The sequence below is a fragment of the Columba livia genome, chromosome 11, assembly GCF_036013475.1.
Source record: "Columba livia isolate bColLiv1 breed racing homer chromosome 11, bColLiv1.pat.W.v2, whole genome shotgun sequence".
NCBI classification, from domain to species: domain Eukaryota; kingdom Metazoa; phylum Chordata; class Aves; order Columbiformes; family Columbidae; genus Columba; species Columba livia.
Genome location: NC_088612.1, coordinates 4730867 through 4753763, shown reverse-complemented (window position 1 = coordinate 4753763; position 22897 = coordinate 4730867). Strand labels below are relative to the sequence as shown.

Genomic DNA, 22897 nt, shown 5'->3' with positions numbered 1-22897 from the left:
CCTGCAATTATTGTTCAAACTCTAATTTTGCAAACAGTTTTGAACTATGTAAAAATGCCCCTTCTTATAAAACTTTAAATCGTGCTTTCCCTCTCCTACCCAGTACAAATTGAAAGCTGTTACTGCAGAGTACAGAAAGAGAACATTTGAATTGGAAGAAAACCATAGCTATGCTATGATAAAGTACCGCTTATAAACATTTATCTACAAAAAAGCATCTGCAATTTCAGACCACATGGAAGTATTTACCTCAAACTAGAAATTAGCCGGGTCTACTGAAGTCAAATAGTATTATTCATCATCAAGGTGCTCATTCACACAGTTGCAACCTACAATTTATTATTATCCCATGGCACAGTCCCTGAAAATCTAGTGTTAAGAGAACAGAAAATAGTTTGCACCTAAGCAGAGGAAGCATGCTGTATAATTAAAAAACAGCACACACATGTATGCTGACATTGTTATTAAGCACCATCTCTGTTTAAATGCTGTCAAACACGACTACAGAGAAAAGCCACAAACCCAAGAGCACTAGTTCAGCACAGGACCAGACAGCGAGCGCTCCCCTGCAATACACACACATCCACACAATGCCAAACCACACAGTGTCCCTGCATATCGGCTCCATCCCCTCACTTCATTTAGAAAAACAACAACAACAACAAAATCATGCAGTTCTGACTCTGCTCCCGGACTGGAGGTTGTTTCTCTCTCTCAGCAAAACCTGCAAAGCTTCAGCTCCTGATTAACCCTGGGAACCGGTGCTGCTGCAATATCCCAGTCACTTACTGCATTGCTTTTCAGCGGAGCAAAAGTGGCTGCTCCTCCCGGGCACACATGGCTCTGGCAGCCGGAGGGGTTCTCTATTCAGCACAATTCAGCTCCAAAGTCTCTGCGTGTGGAGGGTAATTGCCTGTGCTCGGTACAGGGGTTTTCTGGCTGCAGCGACTGCTCACCCTATCCATTGCCTCTGGTGTATGCTAAGTAAGCAATCCCCTGGGTCTTCATAAGGAAAGGATGAAGAGTCACAGCTTTGGAGAGCAGATAAGGTGTTCTGCCGAAAGCCTCAGTGCTTCCATGGCATTTTAAAGGCGAAGGGGCTGGGGATGCCTTCATTTCGCCTGACAGTTCTTTATAGTGTAAGTTGTTATATTCTGTAACTTGCAGTCGAATTTGCAGCCAAGCACAATTTTTTATGTTTCAGAGAGACCTTGAGTTTACAATTTCAAGTCAATGCATTTTTAGATGTTGAGGAACAAAGAAACACATTTCAACTGAACTTAATCTCCTATTTTTCAGAAGTACCAGTGAAAGGGAGGGGTTTCCTAGCTCTGAAACAGACTGTACCAGCCCTGCTTACATAAAGGGTACAGTCAAAAAGTAGCAGCCTAAAACTTCATGGATTAACATCCCAGATCTAACACGCTCCAAGCACTGCTCCAATCTGTAAGAAGGGACTGTCACCCTTGCGTGCTGTAGGGTGTTTGTTGCTGTGTGGTAGGGGGACTGGTCCTACAGAATGCTGATGGGGTAGAAGTAATGAGCAGTAATACTAATGAGGCATGAAAAGCAAGAGCTGCAGTAAATGATTTCTCATTAGGGATCCTAATTTTTTCACTGTGGTGACTATTTGGCCCTTTGGGAAGCTGTGAAGGAATTACCCTCGCATCTCCTGTAACCAGCTCAAGGTGAGGGGTACGGACCAGCAGTTTTGTGAAGCCGGACTGCCACCCACTCCAGCCCTGACCTTCAGAGCGACGATCAGGAGAACAGACCCATTCTGGTGCTGTGATTGCCTGTCATCAGCCCTCCTGTGACCTGCTGCTGGTAATTGTGCCTAACCAGCTGTGGTAAATTGGTGAAAACAAATACGTTGCAGTCCTGGAGGTAAAGATGTGATGCTTGCTCCATAAAGGTGCCCCAATATGTAACACAGTGGTAATTTATTAAGATTTCTTAAGACTAGATGTTGTGTAAGGTGTTGATTTGCTCATCCCCCTGAAGCTTTTGGGCAGGGGACGTTTTCTTTGTTAATGATGGGAGGGTTAAGACCTCCTGAGAAACGCAGCAGCTTGGTGGTGCTGAGAGGAGGCTTTAACCCCTTTAGTAATGGCTTTGAGAATTCCCCGGGGTGTGGGGAAATCCCAGCTGCCAAAACAGCGTGGTTAATGAATTTTGCAGGAATGTTAATCGGATGCTTTAGAAAAAGGTCAGTCAAGGACAGGCATCTAGAAGGAGTGTGTCACATTTCCCTTTGGGAAGTGTTTTATTAGCCAAACTTCAGCTTTTTCTGGAACTTCTGTGTCAGTGCAGCTTTCTATGATACCCCTCAGCATCTTTGGTACTGTATGTATTGGTTTCTATGCTGTAATTTCTGCCTGTGAAAATGACAAAGATACTCAATCTGCCTGGCTGACACATAATGCTGGAAAGGTGCTGGTTTGCACTTTTGCAAAAATAACATTTTGGAGTAGAGGGGAAACCAGCACATGATATATTGGTGTCAGCATCAGTGGGTTTCTATGAAATAAGAAATCCTGACCTTTTTTTTCTCTCTTGTACTTACAGCTGTGTTTAGCACCTCAAGGTAACAAATCTGTTGAGTCATAGAAAGTAAGAACCACAAAGGTGCCTTGAATTTTAAGTTTGATGAATATGGTCATTTTGTATTAGGTGCTCATGTCTTAACTCTTAATATGCAGAAAAGACACAGTCCCTGTCGCACGTAGTATCCAGTACAAATCAGACAAAATGATGCAGGTGTGTAACAACCAGGATTGCCAGGGCACAGCCTTGTTGCAAGAAGAGCAGAAAAATCTGTCCAGATTTGGGAGCTGCAGTGTTGATAGCTGAAACAACTCACACTGAAGGACCTCAGCTTTTATAGGACCCTTTAAAAAGGCACTCAAATTTTCCTCATTATTCCTCTGTCACCCTTTTGCAGCACATTGATCTTTCCAATAAGTCCATTTACTTTCCTTGGTTGGGGGATAAGATGCAATGGATTTCTTTGAAGCTTGATTTGGACAAAAATGATTGAATTAGCACAGTAATTAGGTGTGGACTTTTTTAACATTCCAGTAGACATCAGCCCTGGCCATGGGTAGATAAGTAGTTATTCTAACGAGAATCATAATCTCATGTTCAGGAGCTGTGGTGTGGGCAGAGGGAAGGATTATAGACTTCAGTGGATCATTTTCCTCTAGTTTTCTGGGCTCCTTGCCTCAGCTCAATAACACAGCAAACTCTGCTATGCTAACGCATCACTTTGCTTTCTGCTAGTATAACAGTATTTTAAACGCTGAAAACAAAAAGAACTGAGCAACTGATTTACTGGAGAGGAGAGGCACAGAGGACAACAGTGTTGACTTAAAGCCTTTAGGAGACATTTTAAATTTAAAAGCACAGTTGTGCCCCCAGTTAAAAACCACAAACCCAAACCCAAATCTGTCTATGCAGTCATTTCAATGAAAAATAAATATGTTGTAAAATAACTGTCACATTTAAGGAACAGACCCTGGAAGTGTGGGGTTGTCAGTTTGTTGTTGAGTAGGGAGGTACCAGTGACTAAGAAGCAATGTTGCAGAAGATGATTTAATTGAAGAGCTTTTCCAAGCCAGCTGGAGAGTATATTATATTTGCAAACTGCAATAAAAAAGAATTGAATTTTAACCTTCCTGCTAGGGAAACATAAAGGGCTCATAATTGACTCTGGACGTGTAATATTGAAGACAGCCATAGAGTGCAGAGTGTTCACTTTTGAATCTATGTTTATTGTAAGTTTATTTATTTGATGGTCATAAATATAAAAAGATTTATATAGAAGCAATATAGTTGTGTCAAGAAGAGACTCCATAAGCTTAAAAGAATTTGGGAGCAGCTGTGATACGCCTTTATCAAAGTGTTACGGTGGTACAATATACCAAACAGGTTTGTTGTGGCTGCATTTAACAGCCCAAGCGATAGCCTGAGATAACTGGTGGTAGGTGCCATACAGCAAAGAGAGGAGCATGGGCTGTGCAGTGGGCTGCTGAGCTGGAGGACAGTGTGTGCAGGAAGGTCACACTGTCGTTCCCGCTTCAGGTGGGGAACAAAAAGCCAAGCTTGCTCAGGTCACTTTGAATCTTCAGAGAACTCGGAGAGCGCAACTCCAGGTCATCAAGAGACAAGGAAGTTCTGTGCCGCCTTCTGAAGAGTTAGGCAAAAGATTGCCCTTTTTCCTTAATTTTAAAAATATTTAATCCCAATTTGAAATATTGCTTCATCACCTCTCATCTGGCTTTGTGGTCAACTGCGCTGCGACCCACAGAAATCAAGCCCTGGAGAAAGGACTTCATTACTACACATCATATTATGACAGTAGTTAGAGAAAAATCTGCCTGATATTGTGTCCTAGAAGAAAAGTCATTACAAAAATTAGATATTTGCACATTAAGAGGTAGGACAATAATACTTGGTTTGATGTGAGATCATATTTGTGTGCACACTGAATGAAACTTACTGCAGTTAAACTGTGTTTAATGTGTGAGGCGGGCACCCATTCATAACTATAACGCTGACATGCTGTTATTCCAGAATTATTTAAACTAAATTGAACTATGATTTTCAACATAAGCATACAACTACAAACTAAACAGGAACGCTATTTTTAGGAATCTGCTTTAAATACGCATCTTTACTTACTTCAGGTGAATTTTCCTGAATATGCCAATGTAGGCAGACTCAGTAAAAGTGAATGCACAGGAGTAGTGCCTGTCCCCTCTAGGAGGACATTCCCAAATCTTTCTTAAACTGATTCCATCCTATTTCATTTGAGATACTACAGTTTGTGGAGATGAGCAAAAGGAGCTGAATATTTACTCAGCAAAGCATCTCATTTGAATTAGAGACACAATTTGTAATTTGATGGAGTAATTAACTGTGGGATCAATATCTTAATTAGCTTGGTTTTCTCTTAAATTATCAGATTTTGTACTCTTTTATACTGTGTTTCGGCTTTTCTTCTTTTGTTCCTCTCAGTACTGTTACTCTTACTTGCTTGCTACAAATAAAACGTATTACTTGATCCACAACTTTTCATCTATAATATTTTCCATGTAAAACCATAAGTTCAGCCTTACTTTTTTAACCCTTCCTATATGATTGTTCTCTCTCAGGTCAAGACTAAATGGAAATCCTCTTGCTGCATTGGCGACTTGAGGTATGGCCCCAGTAAAACTGTGAGTGGAATCATGGTACTTGAACTTGGTCTAATTTAGAATATTCAAGAACATTTTACAACAATGGTAGTCCCTGTGCCCAAAAATACATTTGGCCCTTCACAGGTGACAAAAAGGCAGGCCCAGCCCTAAAGATCCTTGTTTAGCAAAGACATGTGCTCTGGGAAATGCACTATGGAGGTGTGGGAAGTTACGGGTTTATATTTCAGCACAAGGGAAAGATGAGCAGAATGCTACTGAGGAAAGCAGATGATGTGAACGGAAAGGTATGCAGACAGCTCGGGTTGTCCATGAGATCAGAGAATGTCTCTTCAAACACATTTTGCATTTGGATCTTGCCACTGGACTTTTTTGGGAAATGACTGATATTAAACTCTGAAGGTTTCTGTGTTCATTTTTGTGGTGTTTTTAGCTTCATCAGAGATAACCATAGGGTGAAGGCTAGTCTAAGTGGTACAGTCTTGATTTTGCCAACATAGAGATGAGAACTTGAGGTGGTTGCCACAAGAGATAGAAGCTTCTGAGAGTCTGGAACAGCAACTGAGGAGAGTGCTGTGACATTTCAGAAAAGAGCATTTTAGTTGCCTCTTAGATATGCTGAACTAAAATAGAAAGTGAGACCTGGGGGCTGTGAACAAACCACAGTCCCAGAGATCACATACTGTGCCAGGACAGAGGCTAGAAATTCATAATTCTGATACAGATCATGGGATTAAGCTGGGACAGGTGACCAGTCTCTTATTGCTTTTCTGTGACAGTTATTTATTGCACAGCAGTGAGAGGTAATGAACTTTCTTTCCCATTCAAACAGAGTTAATTCTACCTATCAAACTTCCTTTGGTATTGAAAATTCAGAGGTATAAACCAAATTATTTGTATACAGCCAGTTCCCAAAAGCCTCCAAGAGAACAAAAATTGAATGAGTTCTGAGAAATATTTTCTTCTCTTTCTCCTGTGTCTTTGGGAAAGTGTATGATCTGATGAGCTCCTTATCTGCACATCTTGTTCCTCTCAGAGTTGGAGTCAAACACTCAAAATGCTGGGTGAGAAGAAGAGCAATAGCAGATCTGGCTGCAAATGAAGGATTTAGGAAAATGGGTCTTCTATGCAGACAGCTTCTACAAAGAAAAAGGCAAGTGCACAGTGCCCATGGTGTCCCATTGATGTTCTTCTAACTTAATCTAGAGGACCTGGGATGAGAGAGGAATTCAGGTCTGAAGGTCCATGATTCTCTCTGAGACTGACACTGGCAATGGTGGGTTTGTGCAAGTAATGCTTTAAAGAACCTAATATCAAATGTTAAAAAATAACACCTGTGAGTTATCGTAGTAGAGAACTGGATTGCTCCATGTCTTGATGGCTTTTGTACGATGGGACAGAGAGCTAATGAGCCCTCATGAAAGCAGATTCCTTTGGTTGCTTTGTGGAAACTGAGGTGCTCAGTCCCTCCATGGAATTGAGTCAAAATGACTGTTGTTCCTTCTCTGTGAGGTGGGTGACCTGGAACTTACTTTAAGTGACAGTGAGGGGACAGACTCTTCTGTTCATTTCAGATGGTCTCTGAAGGCAGACCCAGACTATTAGAATTTATTTCAACACATGAATTTCAGCTTATTAGCTAATGTCTGGATACATCAAGTGGTTGATAGTTGGGTGTGAATCTGCTTTTAATGTTTTGTATTAAGCAACAACTAAAAATCTGTGTATTAAGATGTCTAGGAAACAAAACTAAATCAAGAAATAATTACAGTGAGACCTTCTTAAGAGATGGAGACAATCTCATGAAAAAATGGGTTATTACAGGATGAATTGTAAGGCCTGTTGATTATAGGGTCATACATTACACCAGGCTCCTTTCAAAAATTTACCGTGGTGCACGGCATGTATCCCTTGGAACACTATGCAGGTAAAAAATGCATCATATGTGGAATGTGTAAGTCAGATGAGGAATAACAGCTATGAATGATCTCATTCATCTGTGTATAATTTTCAGATTATGTTGTTGTTACTCAGTATCACAAGACATTTATGACTGGGGGAACCAAAATGAAAATATGGACTTGGAACAAAAAATGGTTCATCGTGCCAAATGGAAGGGTTTGTGGTGTGTGGTTTTTTCCTTTCTTTTTTTTTTTTTTTTTCTAGACAGCAAACCATGCCTTCCTGCCATATAGATGCTTTGACGTTTCTGTGCAAGAAGCAGATATCTTGCTGCAGTTCAGAGAATTGCAGGAAAAACACCTTAAAAGAGCATAAACCTTGGTTTATGTTGAAAAGCTTGAAGGTTGAAAATGTCTAAGAAGTTCTGATTCTCTTTTGTACAAAGACAACTCCATTCTGTTGAGTAGTGGTGAAAATATTAAATGAGTCATATAAATTGATGTCTGTTGGAAAACCTTCTGTCTCTTTTCAACCTTTGCTTCAAAATAGAATTGTGTTCAGAGAGAAAATGTCATGGCTTTACACACCTGGTCTTTAGCAGGAATGTGAGAAGGAAATTTCACCTGCATGAAGTTCCCTCCTGAGGTTTTGATCTGTGCTTAGAAGTAAACCACTGTCTAAATGGCAACCAGCCCCAAGTCCCAAGATTTTCTTTGCTGATGTAAAAAGCGTGCGTACCAAGGATCCAAATGGGGAATCATAGACCCCAAACTCACTGGCTGTTTTACAGTGCGCTTCAGCAGAGCTGATGCTCCTCTGGAAGTGCAATTACACTTGGAATTGGCCTTTAGTTACTGAGTCCACAGGTGATGGGCTCCGGGTGGGACACATCTTTGTTTTGCTGTCACAGTCCTTTTCATTCTGTAGGGAATATTTTGGCCATATGAAAGGCAACACTTACATGCTCTCAGTTTTTTTCATTAGACAGAATCATCTTCCAGGCTTATCCTCTGTGATTTCCAAGGGGTGCTGTAAAACAGCATGCCAAGCCCAATTTAGAGAAAAACTATTATCTCTGAGGTTTTCTAGCTGATGTGCTTGGTAAAATGGTATTTAAATTGGACCAGTGGGCTTATTATCCAGCCACACCACAAACCTCCCTATGGTCCTGAGATGAAGATGCATAAATAGGATTTTTATTTTGCTCTTGTACCTACTCTATATGACTCTGTTCTATAATTTAGTGCTTGATTTGGCACAAATGATCAGCTCTGACCAGAGTTGTAGATGTAGAGGGAAAAGCAAAGATAACCCCTCTATTTGCATTTACCTTCTACATGTAGCTCCTTATAAAACACTATAGCCTTAAAAATTAACAGGCAATGGAGGGAAAGCCTGCATTCAGATAATGAGGTGTTTTCTGAGAGATACAGCCAGTGCTTTAGGATTTCATTTATTGCACTGTCATAGCAAAAGATGCAAGAAAAGTTTCAGTTACTAGTTTCAATAAAATCAGCTCAGCTTTGTGACAAAATAAATCAACCTCAGGCCTCAGGCATATGACAAACAACAATTCCAGTAGAGACTTCAATTTCTTCATGCTGAAACTGTCAAACACTATTAAAAAATCAAGAACACATTTTTTTTTTTTCTGTAAACAAAGAGCAATTCATTATAATATCTGCCATCTGATCTTCTATGCTCAGTGTATATTAACAACGAAGATTAAATGCCTTTTCTTGAAAAAGGAAATATACAATAAAAGTAAAAGAATGTAATATTTTACACACACACAAGGACCTGGTTATATCACATGCATATTTATTCTGCTGCAAACATCTTTTAAAATCAGAACAAATCTCTGTTTCTCAGCTCTTGAAGAAAAAAAGCTCTGCTCCAGTAAAGTTGAGCTCAATTAAACAGATCATTACAGCAAACAAAAAGCTCAGTTCCCTAGAGAAGAATAACATTAAGAATGATGAGTTGTTTGTTGTTTTATGACCAAATGTCTGTGAACGGTCCAGTACTGAACTAACTTATTTTAATTTTTGCTCGTATTAGGATTATTTGTCCTTTACTAAAACAGTCTAAAAATCTCTGCCACAAACTGAAAGACCAGGAAAAAAATCCTTCTAGACTTCAGCCTTGTTATTGTAGTATGATGGTGTTTTAGGGTTTTGAGCTTCTAATTTTTTTAGCCACCTGCAACTTCTCTTCACATTTGAAAAAATGAGCAAGGTTTGCCATTTATTTAGTGCTTCAAGATATTTCAGAGTAATGAAAATGCATCAAAAAAATCTGAGTCCTATCTCAGCTGAGCACAAGCCTGTTCACATCAGAGAAACCATCCCAGTGTGACTGATGGAAATCTTCATGGGAATCCCTTTGCAGACTTTCTCATTCACTGCTCAGCTAAAAAGGGAATCAGAGCTTGTTCTATTATTTTCTGAGAAGCCTTATACATCGATAATAACAACTTTTACTCCTTTCTGCTACTCAGACCACACTGATGGATTTTTTTTCATCATGTGCCAGTGGAAAAAAGAATTAATTCCTCTCAGTGAGCCCCATTGTCCAGGAGAATATGAAGACATAGGACAGACCTTCTCGTCATGGGCATCCCAAAATCTGTGGGAACCAGCCAACCTCAAAAGTGGCCCAACAGGAAGCCTTCAAAGGCTGGGAAAGGACATTTTCTTGCCATAGGGTCAGTGCACAAACACAGTCCTGAAGCTGCTCCTTATGTCCTTATATCTCTTTTGTATCAAGATAGCACAGTTCATCAAATGCACGAGGTTTTCGGCTCTGCTGGTACCAGTGGTTTGAGGATCCAGCTGCTGGATGGCAGTTGGGGCAGGAGGTGAGCAATCCTCAGCTGAGCAGAGAGTGATGCTCTAGTCCTGCCGCATCCCTGACAGCCACACCGCACCTCTCATACTCACCCACTCACTCTTTATTGGACTAGCATTGACATTCTTCTTGGAAAGAATGTGTCCTCCAGACGCTCATGACTATGATGATGTGTGGCTATTTATAAATACCGGCTTGTTGAATAGTTTTCCTGCATCACAAAGGAACATTTCCTAATTCTGCAATGAGATGCTACATTTTATACAGCAGATGGGTGTTTTGTCTGGGTGGATTTTGCAGTGGCTCTAGCAGTTTCTTACAAAGTGCTGCAAAACTCTCGCTGTTGCAATTCCACCTTGATGCTGAATTAGGATTAAACTGTTCAGCCTGGCACTAAGTGTGTGCACTGGGTGTTGATAAGAGAAGATGACTCTAGATGGATTCAGTCCTTCTCTCACTGCTTTTGCCGTAGCGTGCCACCTTGTTAGCAGTGACTGCGGACACAGGCATATTCAAGGTATCAAAAGATACTAATACAGTGTTATGTGGACCTGAACAGGATAGAGGCAACAACAGCAGTTTTTGTAGCTTTATCTCCTCTTTCGTCCCCAGTGCCGCTTTTTGTAGCGTCATGTCAGAGGTGTCAACCAGATAACTTTGCTGTTTGTACATGTCAGCTGCTAAATCTGACACACATGCTGATTTAAGCTATGTTTTCCAAGAAAACTGGAAATGGATTTGCAAGTTCTTTTTCATCTTCTAGGTATCTATGCTTGTCTCCTTACGTTTTAAGTGTATCTCATTTTAATTGTAAGCACCAAAAGTGGGAAATTGGGCAAAGAAGCAGGATGCACTGTTTTCTGTTTGAAGTGCATTGTTCTACCCACAAATAGTGTATTTTAAGAAGCCTTGACAAATATTTCCCATTTTATGCTGGAAGTGTTCTCTTGTATTTTTGCATTTTGTTCCCCTCACTTTTGAACAAGAAATCCGAAACAGTAAGAAACATCAGGCTGTATTGGAAAATTATTCTCAGTATAAAATGGTTTACAAAAAGCAGCAGTGTGAAAATATTATACATTGGGGGGGGGGGGTAGAAAAAAAGTAGGGAAACAGAAGTATTGGAAAACTAGAAAACGTTAAACAAAGGGAAGTATTTAGCAAGCAAATTTACAAAGCATGAAAGCTCTAGTTGCTAGGATTTTTGGAAGGAAAATACCTAGTTACACAATGCCTCAGGTGATGACTCACAAAGACCTACAAAGGAAAGCAAATTCAAGAGTTAGAGACCCTGCAGCACAAAAGTCTTTTCCACCAATGACCTAACCTATAAATCTGGGAATTGTTAGTATAACATTCTAGAAAGCTGATCTTAACTACTGTGGTTTGGAGAACCAGGGGAATTAAGTACGCTGCTTTCATGAAGAGTTTATATGCTTTGGCCTGTGCATGTGAAGATTACTGATAGAGTTAAGTCCAAGAAAGCTGTTTAGTCTAGGAGAAGATGGAAACCAATGGGCAACAAAACAGTCATCAAGACATGATACCTGGGGTTACCAACTTCAAGGGAGTTAAAATAACAATAACTCAATAATCAGTTGGGAAAACGCTATTTTCCAGGCCCAAGGCAGTTACACAGCTGGTTTGCCAAGTCTGAGAGCCCAGAGATCAAAAGGAATATGAATCTTAAAAGAACTTTGTTGGAACAAGAAAGGAAGAAGTGGGTTGTGAGCAGCTGCCTGGGGATGAGTGGAAGAGTCTGAAAAAGGAAGGGAACGGAGCAGAGCCCAAGGATGGAGATAACTGAACAGACTGGGAAAGTGTGGGCTGAAACTCCCTGCTGCTCAGGGCTTATTTCAGCAGCAGGTGGAAGTAAATCCTAGTGCACCTGGGCATATGGCAACTAGAAATATCTGGTTCCTAAAAGGATTTGCGCAGGTATTTGATGGGGTTTGATTTTCAATGGACAAAGAAGGTAAACTCTAAAACTGGATTTTGGAGCTGAAGTTTCCTCATAGTTTGTGATTCAGATTTATTTTTGTGATCGTATTTTCCTGAATTAGCCAGACTGTTCTTTCTATGCAGTGAAAAAAAAACCTTGTTAGCTTTACTCATATTGTTCTGTAAAGTGCCTTTGTTCATCAAGTAATGTTCATCAAGCTACTTCATGTTGGCTGAGCTGCAATAATTGCTGGTGTTTCTGTACATTATTGGCCAGTGGCAAAGGAAAAGTCTTAAACTCTAAGTAAGAGAATATATTGCATTGAAACTGGCTGGGAAGTAGGTCCCTTTAGGTTGAATTCCTCTGGAAAACACATTGTTTGAACATGATTATGACACATTTCCTTTCCCCCTCTCTTCTTTTTCCCTTCTTTTCCTCCTTTTTCTCTTTTTCTCCTTTAGCGCTGATCCTAACGTTTACAGGCTAAACCAAGTCATACACAGCCCTTCAACAAATGAATTGTGACCTTCCACATGAAGCACTTCTCTGCAGTCAACATCCCATCTGCTAACTCAACTCGCAGCAAAAGGTTTTCCACTGACAGCAAAAATCTCATTGGGACAACAGCATGTAAGTATAAGCATCGCCTGTGTGGGATGAGAGTTTGTGTTTGGAATGTCTCTTTTATCTTTGAAGTCTTGAAATCCTTAATAAATATTCTGGAAGCTGGTTCCCTGACTGGGGTTTGTTAGGGATGTTTTGGAATCCCATCGTGCCTGCCTCCCACACCATCCCACAGATCTGTCTTGTCTGTCTGCTGTGGCTCATCAGTTGAGCTCAGGCACCATGGAGCACAGATTGTCACTATCCTCATGCCTCAATGAGTTGGCTACTACATGATGCATAAATATTTGCTACGAAATAATAACAACAGCCCATCCAAGTGGGATTCAGTTAAGCACTGAATTATTGCTTTTGAATTTGGAATTTCTTGTACAAATCGTCAGGAAAACCTGACATTTCTGAGATGAAATTCTTCTGCAGTATAAAAGTCATAGACCACAGCAGAACAGAGATCATTCAACAGTGACCTCCATGTTGGAGTCTGCACAGTTGGAACACAAAGGCCTGAATACGCTTCTAAGCTGTGGCAAATGATCACCATTTTGGATTGACCCTTTGGTGGATATTGCAATAAATATCGCATTTTTATGGGTGCTCAAGATTCTCCCAGTGGGTCTCAACTATTATTCAGTTTGCTGAGCAATTGCTAACAAACTCTTATGGTATAGCCAAGCCTCTCCTTCAATAAAACGAATGTGTGTCAGTTGTGCTATAGGCACACATCTGGCCCAGTTTGTGTCAACGTGGGGTTAGATGTCCAGGTCCACCCACAGATTTATGCCAGCACAGAGTAATGAGCAATGCTACAGATCATTTGTTTCCATCTCTGTAGAGAACTACCTTAATGTTTCCACTGAAGGTAAAACTGTGCTAGCTCATGAAGCAGAGGATTATAAAGTCTACCAGAAATACTGTGCCACAGAGTTTTTGGAGTGACATATTATCCTGGTTCATCTTCCTCTTCAGAATTAACATCCACCTAAGCAACTCTGGGCATCCTGGCTGGGGGCCAACCCTGTTCTCAGCCCCCAGCTGGGACAAGGAAGGCTCAGGGCTGACCCCAAGGACCCGCCATCACAAGGGAGGCACTGACAGCTCTTAAATCTTCACACATGTACAGCTCCAATTTGTTACTCAACAGCATCCTCGCTGGAAGAAACACATGGACTTGGAAAAAGTGAGTCTGGAAGGGTGATTGAAAAATAGATGACATTAATGTTTCCAGCTTGGCACAGGACTCATGGACACCCTACTCTGACACCCTGCCAGGTATGTTCAGTGAGTGGGTAGGACTGAACAGTCATTTGTGAGTGCAGTATTTTAATACTCAAATGCCTTGGACCAGCCATAAGCCTCAGTGAACTTTCCCTATGAAGACTGATGGGCCTGACAAGAAAAAAAAAGAAATGTGTAGCATTCAGATATGTTTGTGCATGGGATGCAAACATGGGGTGTGAGAACTGGGAGCGACACATCTGTTTTCAGAGAAGTTCATTATGTTCCATCAATAGTGATTTTCAGGATTCCTGCTGCATTTTTGCTTTGGTTCCATCTAAACTCTTGACCCTTTCCCATGAATTCTCTTCCTTTTTTCCTACTCTTACTCAACATAACAGGACCAAACATCGTGTTTGATTTTCAAATGTAATGAATCCTTTGAATTCACCACCAACAAAAGCTTCTTCCTTGGGAAAAAAAATATTCCAAACAAATAATGAAACATTTTTAATGGTCAAAAGCACTCAGCATCTCTGGCTGATATTATTCGGAGTCTTTCCATTGGCACTGACGTAATTTATAGCTGGATAAAGGACAGAAATATATGCATAAAAATTAAACATATGAACAGAACTTTCTTAATTTTGATCTATAATTTTACTGCTTGACAGTGGGAAGGCTGCCTTAGCTCCAGAAAAATTGCAAAATATCTTTTAATGCAGCCATCTAATACTGCTAACATGCACTGAATGTCAAGGTATAAATGTATTTTCTCTGTCTTCTGACACTCATTCCCAAAGAAGGCTCTCCACAGAAACAAATTACTTCCATCCCCTTACATAATTTTGATGATCTGGTCCCCTGTTTTTTTTTTTTTTTTCCCCAAATGTTCATATGTGATCAACGGGATAGAAACACAGTGTCTCTGTATCTGTCCATGCATTTCCTTCTTCCAGCATGTGCTCCAACAGTAATCTAACTAAATAAACCCAACAATATATATATATCGTCACCTCTTGCTGCCCTGTGTCTGCTGTCCAAGATTACTTCATAGCCCACTGAGTTTATCAGGGGATGTAAAAAAGGCATTTCTGGAAATGCTGGTCAGATGTAATTCCACTGGATTTAAATAAATATTTTTTGACTTTTTGCTGTTCTGGGTCAAAGCCAAATTCATGTCTGCATACATACTATTTCTTATTTTTGCCAAATGAGACAGTAATACAAAACACCACTGTCTCTTCATTCCTCATATTTAGGGATCATTGGTTTAGCAAGCTCTTACTGACAAACTCTTATTTGTCTTTAAGAAGCATTTCAGAGATGACATAACCAACGCGAGAATTTAGTTTTGTGGATCCTAAGCTCTTTTTCATTACAAGTATGAACTAGTGATCAGTCAAGAATCTCTGCACTGGGACTGTCTTTACCATTGCATCTTCAGTCTTTTATTTACCTTGTATTCATCCTTTGCACCAAGGGTGTATTTGCCTCAACATCTCAGGTTTATTTATTTCCACCCAAATGACAGTTTCCTGGAATTGGTTTTGAGCTCTTCAGTAGATCCAAATTTTAACTTCTTATTTATCTAGATGGCAGCAAATAACGCATTCTTCTCAGGGGAACCGGATTCATGGATTGAATCTACTGAAAAACTATTATTGCTAATAAGCAAACCTATTTCTGACCTTACATCAACCTATTACTTGTCAATGGAGCAGACTCAGAAAAAAAGTAATTACATTGTCCTAAGCACTGCACCTACATTAACAGACCTGCTATTCCTTCATTAATTGACATTCATCCCTCTCTGCTGCTTCTGCAATCTGGACTCTTTGCAAAACTAAGGGTTACTTGTATGAGTCAGGCTTTCAAGCCCAAATGTCTTCGTAGCTGCAAGTAACATCCTTAATGGAAATGAAGAATGCAAAATGTTAGAATACCTCAATACTGCACCATCACCAGCCAATTATTCCATTGTGGGAGCAGAGGTGCAAAATTACTGAAGCAAATAAGCAAGAGATCTTAATAGTTGAGTAACATTATGCTTCTTTAAATGTTTTGTTCATTTTTGGTGCTTTTTTCAGTGGCTCATGGAGCATAAGTTTTGCATCTAGAGTTGCTCTCTTGGTGATTTAAATGATATTCAGTACCTTAGTCTCATTTTACTGTTCATTAATACTCATTCCTTACAATGAGGTCTTGCATCTGCATACTTCCTTAAGCCACTTGCTCATTATGCAAGAACTGCCAAATTACCTTTAATACTAACGTGAAGAAGAGGGGATATATAAAGAAATGTGATGTGAAATCCTCCTCGCTGTAAACCTATCTCTTTTTTAATGAAAACAAGCTTGAATGGCAGGGTTTTTTACACAGTGTGTGTCCCGCACCTTGCCTGTTCACCATGTCCTCTTTAAATTTAAAGCTTTGCAAGCAATTGAGCACTGTGTTGACAGTAAGAAATTGATGTAGTATTATTTGTGGGGTAATTTGGTTTCTTCAGAACTCTTGCAGGTCCAAAGGATCCTGCAGACCTGTTTGTTCAGGTGCATGAGGAACTTGGAGTCCAGCACTTCTGGTTATTAAATCTGTGTCCATTCTGTTGCTGTCCACAAGTGAGTGTGAACTTGGGGAGACGAACCCCAACCTGTAATTCTGCAATATGGCATCTTCTCCTTACCCTTTAATGAAAATGTTTCGTGGCATGTGATCCTTCAAGTGCTGGCATTAACCTGCTCTAAAACTGGTCCATGAGGCTTAGTTAGTCTCTTAAAATTACAAACTCAAGAGATTTTCTGGGACCTTCCTTTACTTATGCAGTTAAACCTTGTGTTCAGAGTAATATCCTTGAGTCTAGTGGCTCAGCTGATAATTTAATACACAATCCAGCCTGCGCAATGAAGGCAGAATCTGGGCATTTATTTACATCTCTATGACATTTGTATAATTTAAATAACCTCCCGTGACCCTTGTGTGAATGTTATTGTTCATGTAATTACAGACAAAAATGATCTCGCCCATAAACCAGGAGAATCCTTTATTTTAGGGAGTAGGATTTTGAAATGTAAGTTACAGAAGAAATATAACATGCAGAAGAAAATACTCTTGCCAGAAACAAACAAACATGTTGATTCACTGATCTTTATTTGGTTTTTAATTTGCAACAAACTTGCCCAATCTCAGTTTCTGTGACTTTGGTTGAGATATTAAATAACTGTATAAAATACATCCCTTGTGACATTAAAAGACATGGAAAGCGTAGGCATGCATTATTTGCACTCCAAAATGTGACATGTCGCTTAATAAACCTAATTTAAAGAACCTTAGAACAATGACATTTATGCTTTAATTAGAGCTGTGCTGCACACTTTCAGACCAAGTGTTTTTCTTGCGGGACAAGGCGTTCCTGCCAAGGTGCGTGTTCCCCTGCAGTGTGCCACGTGTCAGCCTTGGCACATCGGCAAAACTGCCTTCCTGGAGACAGACGCTGGCAAAACAAAGTACCAGAATAAAAAGCATTATGGAAACCAAATAGAGAGTATAGGCAGCGTCAGAGCAAGGCTTTCTCAAGAACAGATTGGACTTTCCCAGGGAAATGAAGTAATCTATTTCTCTTTAAGGAGAACAAATTGAAGGGACCAGATATGCTCCAAAACCAACAATAACAGTTTAAGATGAAAAATGTTGTTATAACGATCGCTATCTACTCTGGTATTCTAATGACAGAACATATGTTTAAAGCAGAAAACATCAAAATCTGCAAAGAAATAATTGACGTGAGATAAAAACCCCATCAAAAATCAGAGATAGATTAATAGATCTAATTTACTTTAAAGGTATTCACAAACGGTTATAAAAAACAGATTGGTCATAAGACATAAAGTTGTTACCATATGCATCTCGCAGATTCGGAGTTATGTTCCTTATGCTGGCAAACTGACTAATGATCTCAAGACTGTTCCCCAGACATGAGCATGACAACTTGGGTGTTATGTATTAAAGCTCTTTGTTCTCTGCAGCAGAATGAAACATAAAGTTTGCAGAAGAATTTAGATGTTCTTTCACAATCTGCTCTGGTAAAAAGAAAATTGTGTAGAAGCTTAATGTATATTTAAAACTGACGGTCTTGGTGAATATAGATAAATGATGTAGTATGTATAATGCACTCACACTTTTTTTTAATCCTACGGACACAATCTCAGTATTTTATCATCTTGTAGGTTTTTATATTGAGAACTTCTGCAGACCATTTGGCTGTTGAGTTAGGTATGTGTGGGTTTTTTTTTTGCAATTAGACAGAGTTTGAAGGCACTTGGGACTGCAGGATAAGCACAGCAGCCAGGTAGATTTGTTGAAAATAACAGCAATTTAATTGTTTGCACTGAAACCTAATGGCATTAATTAAAAATATCAATATTGTCAACAATCCAATAACATCATCAATGCTAAACACAGGTATTTAGAAATACAGCCAAAACCCTTTTTTTAAAAAAGCTGATAATGAAATAGTATTCCGGTTTCTCATGGATTTCTAGAATCTCAAGGACTTTATTGCCAGTCTAAGCACCATAATTTTTAGCAGGGCCTGATGTGGCAAAAATGTATTTAAATCCAGAAAGCTGTGCTGCCCTGTTTAGTTTAAGAGGACAGAAGTATTTGATGCTGACTTTTGCGATTTATCCTACGTTGAGTTTTGTACTAACGTATTATTAAAATCTATTACAAAAGTCTAAACCAGATACATAAAGATGGTAGAGAAAGCTAAATGTTTTTTCTGTGGTTGAAATTAACAATTTTGATATGACTGAAAAAAATTGGTAAGTGAAAAATGCTTCCAGCTTTCTCCCCTCCCCCCTTTTTTTTTTCCTTTTGGCAAAAAAATACCAAAAAAAAGGCCAAAAAAGCCTGTTCCAAAGGGACGCTTTGAAACTCCAGATTCTGGAAAAAACTGTTCCATTCAAGAAATGTCAGCAACCTCCATCATGGGGATCATTCAAGCAATGTAATGAATACAAAAAGCTAATGCTTCCCCACACCCCCATAATCAAGAAGGACTAGAGAGGAAGTTAATTTTGGAAAACACTCGAACTGTAGGATGTGTGTGGCATCAGGCCAAGTACTCGATATTAGCTGTTAATTGGAACTCCAATTCTTACCCCCTTTTGCAGGCTCCTCTGCACAAAAGGATGACGCGATGGGTGACGCGAGGGACGGCAGATGATTTGGGAGAGCAGCTCCAACTCTGTGTGGTGCGGTGGTGAGGGAAAGCCATGAATGTACTGAGCTTCATTTCTTCTGCCTGGCAGTGAAGACGGGAATAAATGAGCAGTTCCCGCTAAAGAGTTCTCTATTTTAATCCTGAGACATGCCCCGCAGCATCACACTGAAGAATTAGAAAACATTGAATCACACCACTTAATTGGAGGTACTTGAACCTTTGTTTGACTGTGACAGAGTTTTGATTCTGAAGACACAATACAGAAAAACCACAAAATTTAGAGTTAATCAGTTCTTAAAATTAAGGGGTAAAAATGGTGTCAACTCTGGAAAATAATTGGTATTTTAAGGAATTACTTTCCTTCCCTGCTACCGCCATCCTGTTGTAACACAGCCCAGTGGAGTGGGCTTTGCATGTGTGGTTGCACGTTGCCAAGCGATGGTTAGATGTTTAGTAATTCAACATGACCTTAAATTCTGTCACCTGCAAACTGGTAATCGCACAACTTATGTCTGTTTTGCTATTGCTTTAAGCAGGAGAAGATGGAAGGATTTGCCTTCTTCACAAATATTTTAGCAGCAGGGCTAATCTGATTCCATATGGTATTAAAAGAAGTTAATTTTTTTTTTCTTAAACAATTTGAATAATGTCTAAGAACAGCATTTGATATTAGCCATGGTAGTGTGAAAATATTGTGTCAGTATGTTTTCCATGAAAAAGTACTGCAAGAAAAGATGTATTTTGCCAATGCTAGTCTTCAGGACACATTCCTACTATTTTGGTCACCTGTGCTCCTGGGATAAGGCAGTGAGAGTTACAACAACTAATATCCCAAACATATACCGAATAATTTGTTCATTGGGAATGAGAAGAAAATAATGTTTGCATCCCTAGAAACATCCCAGGCCAGGCTGGATGGGGCTCTGAGCAACCTGATCTAGCTGAAGATGTCTCTGCTCATTGCAGGGGAGTTGGACTGGATGAGCTTTGAAGGTCCCTTCAACCCAAACTATTCTATGATTCTTCATTGGGAAAACACAGAGTACTCAACCCTGCTTTTAATGACCATCTTTCATTTCAGGATGAGCTTCTCAAAGGCCTGGTCTCCTCAGACCTTTTGAACATCCTAAATTCAGTGAGGTAGCTGATGGTAAATGGAGTGATGCAGAACTCACCCAATCCTCATTTTAGCACCGGACAATGTCAAAACTGTATACACATTTCTCATTACCAGGCCTTGTCCATTCATGAGGTGAATCTGCCCTTGTGTCTCTGTAACATTCAGCAGCTTTTGGACAGTGTGATCACTGTTTGGGAGTCTTACTGTTCTCTACAGACACCATCTGTTTCAAGCAAAGATAACACTATGCTGATGCTGAGCGTGACTAAAGGCAAATTTAGCCAAGGGTCAGCTGTGTCCAGCACCACCCCAGGAAGTGTTTGGGACGGTATTTTCCTGTGATCTCACATTATTACTTAGGCTCTGGTTAACCACATTTCACACAGCTCCCTCCTGCATTTGCTCTGGTCCATCTCCACCATGCACTGTCACTGCCATAGATGCTGGCAATGTAATTGTAACATGGGGGAAAACACACAGCCCTGTCCAGATAGACAGAGCTGCACAACCTTAATATCCTCCCACCTGGGGTTTGGGAATTAGCATAATCTCTGTGGTCCTCTATAGCTCCAATGCACCAAGGGCATGTCTTGAAAATCCTGTTCTCTGATTTTGCCTTCCATCACTGTTCAATACTCTAATTGACAGATCTTAACTTTGAGGTGAAGCACAACGTGCTTAGAATGGCAAATCCCTGACAAAACCTGTAAACGCGACATTATGAGTTGATAGCTCAGGCTCTGAAGAATCAGTCACCAATCTACCATTCTTCTGGTCTATCTGTCCTTCTGCCTCACACCAACAGACAGGATAAAATACATCATGAAACAGGCAGTATGATAAAACAGTGTCCTGCATACATCCCACTGACACAGGTTAAAAAGCATTTCTTTTCCAAGTCTGTTGTGAGCGTGCTGCTCTGGAGTGAATTCCATGCACACTCGGGGGAAAAAAGCTGCTCTGGAGTGGTAGTAAGTGCCTGTTCCAGGATTGTGGATTGGTCTGCTAGTGAACAGGAAAAGCCCCAAGTATCACCCGAGCCCACATCACACTGTGTTTTGTAACGTGTTGATTGAATTGTGAAACAGCTAACTACTTTTTCATCTTCTTTTTCTTTCCTTCCTTTTTTTCTCTCTCCTTAAATAGTGATGAGTGGGAAAAGGAAAATGCTGATTTTCCTGCTTCCAATCCCCCAAAATGAGTTTGCCTAATATTGTCCAGGTGCCTTGTCCTCAGAAAACTTTGTGGATGTAAAACACGCAGGCAGGCATAGCGAATACAGATTAGATGAACACAGCAAAATGCAGTTCGATCTCTGGATACCCAGGATATTTTGTGATAGATTTCCCTACTATTTTGTCCAGTTCAAAGCACACTTACTAGGCGTTGCTATTCCACAGTCCTTTCCCTACAAGCATTCATCTCGGTGTGCCTTTTAGTGCTATTTGCACTGTAGCATTCTCTCTTACCCCAAAAGATGCAGCTACGAAACAGGAATCCATGTGGCAACCCTATCGCTTCACTGTTTAAACTCCTGACACTCAGCCTTCTGTTTGAGGGGATCAATACACAATCCAGCCCAGCTGGATAGAAATAAATTGATATGACATTTTACGATTAATCCAGAACACCGGTCTAATGCTAAGAGGGGTTTTAATTAGGCTGATGATACCTCCTACTTCACTATTTCCCTTAGTTGCGGTTTGCTGGAAGCTGCAAGAGTACAGCAGAGGGAACTATAACTCAGGATTTGTCTTGTCTTCACCCTCTTTTCTCAGGTGTTGCCGACTCAGTGGACATTGTCAGAAACAAAATGCTTGGCCAGGTGGATCTTCTGGTTAGTTCTTATATATTGGTAACTGTTTTTAACACAACTACACTAATACACTTTTATTTTTACACGTTAGCTGATACAGTAAAAGAATTATATTCAAGGTGATCTGATAGGATGGATTAGAAAGAAAAATTATCTGTGCCTATATATCTAGCTATTAAAACATTCAGGATGGTTGTTCTTTCTTTGTAAATGCAAATGCAAGAACCATAAAGCATATGGTAAGGGATGCTCCATCACTTTTAAAGTACGCTTTTGCTAATACAGAAATGAATTATGCTGCATTCCATAATTCAGGGGTTAGATTTTTGAAGATGATTAAGCATGTACTGTCTGGTCATTGGGACTCAGGTACCCGTGTTCAGTTTGTCTATTTCAGAAACAAAATCAAGTGGGAAGCTACCAAAAGTATCTTGTGTGAGCTTTTAAATGAAAAGGTCTGCTGAGAATTTGCATAATAACTTACTTGTGAAATGCAAAACCTGTCATAAATCATAATTCAATTTATAAGGCAATTATAATGCATGTGTTTCTATTCTCTTTAATGGTTCCTGGAAATTGTTATTTTGCATAGCTGGAGAAAGAGGGGCTAAAGAAAGCAGAGAAGGAGCACATTAGAATAGAGGGCAAATATCAGATAGGCACTTCCTCCATGTATTTGTTTTTTCCAGCTGCCCTGTGCTCTGGTGAAATAGCACAGCGTGCTTCAGATTCCTCACAATTTCTTATTTTCCTTAGGATACAGATTGCCTTCTTTGTCTCATGGGACTCAGACAGTTTTGTTGCAATTAACTGTGAAAGATTTTCTGCCATTTTAGGCTTTTTGCAGCTTATGATCCTCCCTAAATCTCTCTGATGAGATAAAGGAAACTCTGTAAAGAGGATAAAATGTTGTTTATAATCCTTAGCAAAATACTCTTCATACATTCTCATTTCAAACAAGGCAAAAGATTCCACCAAGTTGGCAGCAGTATTTTTCTAATATACA

The 22897-nt window shown here is 39.9% G+C and overlaps 1 protein-coding gene and 1 long non-coding RNA gene across 2 annotated transcripts in view; one reads left to right on the top strand and one right to left on the bottom strand.

The window, feature by feature from the left end:
- Positions 1-937, bottom strand: part of CTXND1 (cortexin domain containing 1) — a 34363-nt gene extending 33426 nt beyond the window's left edge. Inside the window, exon 1 of the transcript XR_002415400.2 lies at positions 790-937. The gene's annotated coding sequence lies outside the window, so the exon portion shown is untranslated. The remainder of the gene's footprint in view (positions 1-789) is intronic.
- Positions 1-21700, top strand: part of LOC110359899 (uncharacterized) — a 45987-nt gene extending 24287 nt beyond the window's left edge. Inside the window, exons 2-6 of the long non-coding RNA XR_010475343.1 lie at positions 5157-5200; positions 6235-6351; positions 12354-12522; positions 13483-13785; positions 18906-21700. This is a non-coding gene — a long non-coding RNA (uncharacterized LOC110359899). The remainder of the gene's footprint in view (positions 1-5156; positions 5201-6234; positions 6352-12353; positions 12523-13482; positions 13786-18905) is intronic.
- Positions 21701-22897: the final 1197 nt, after the last annotated feature.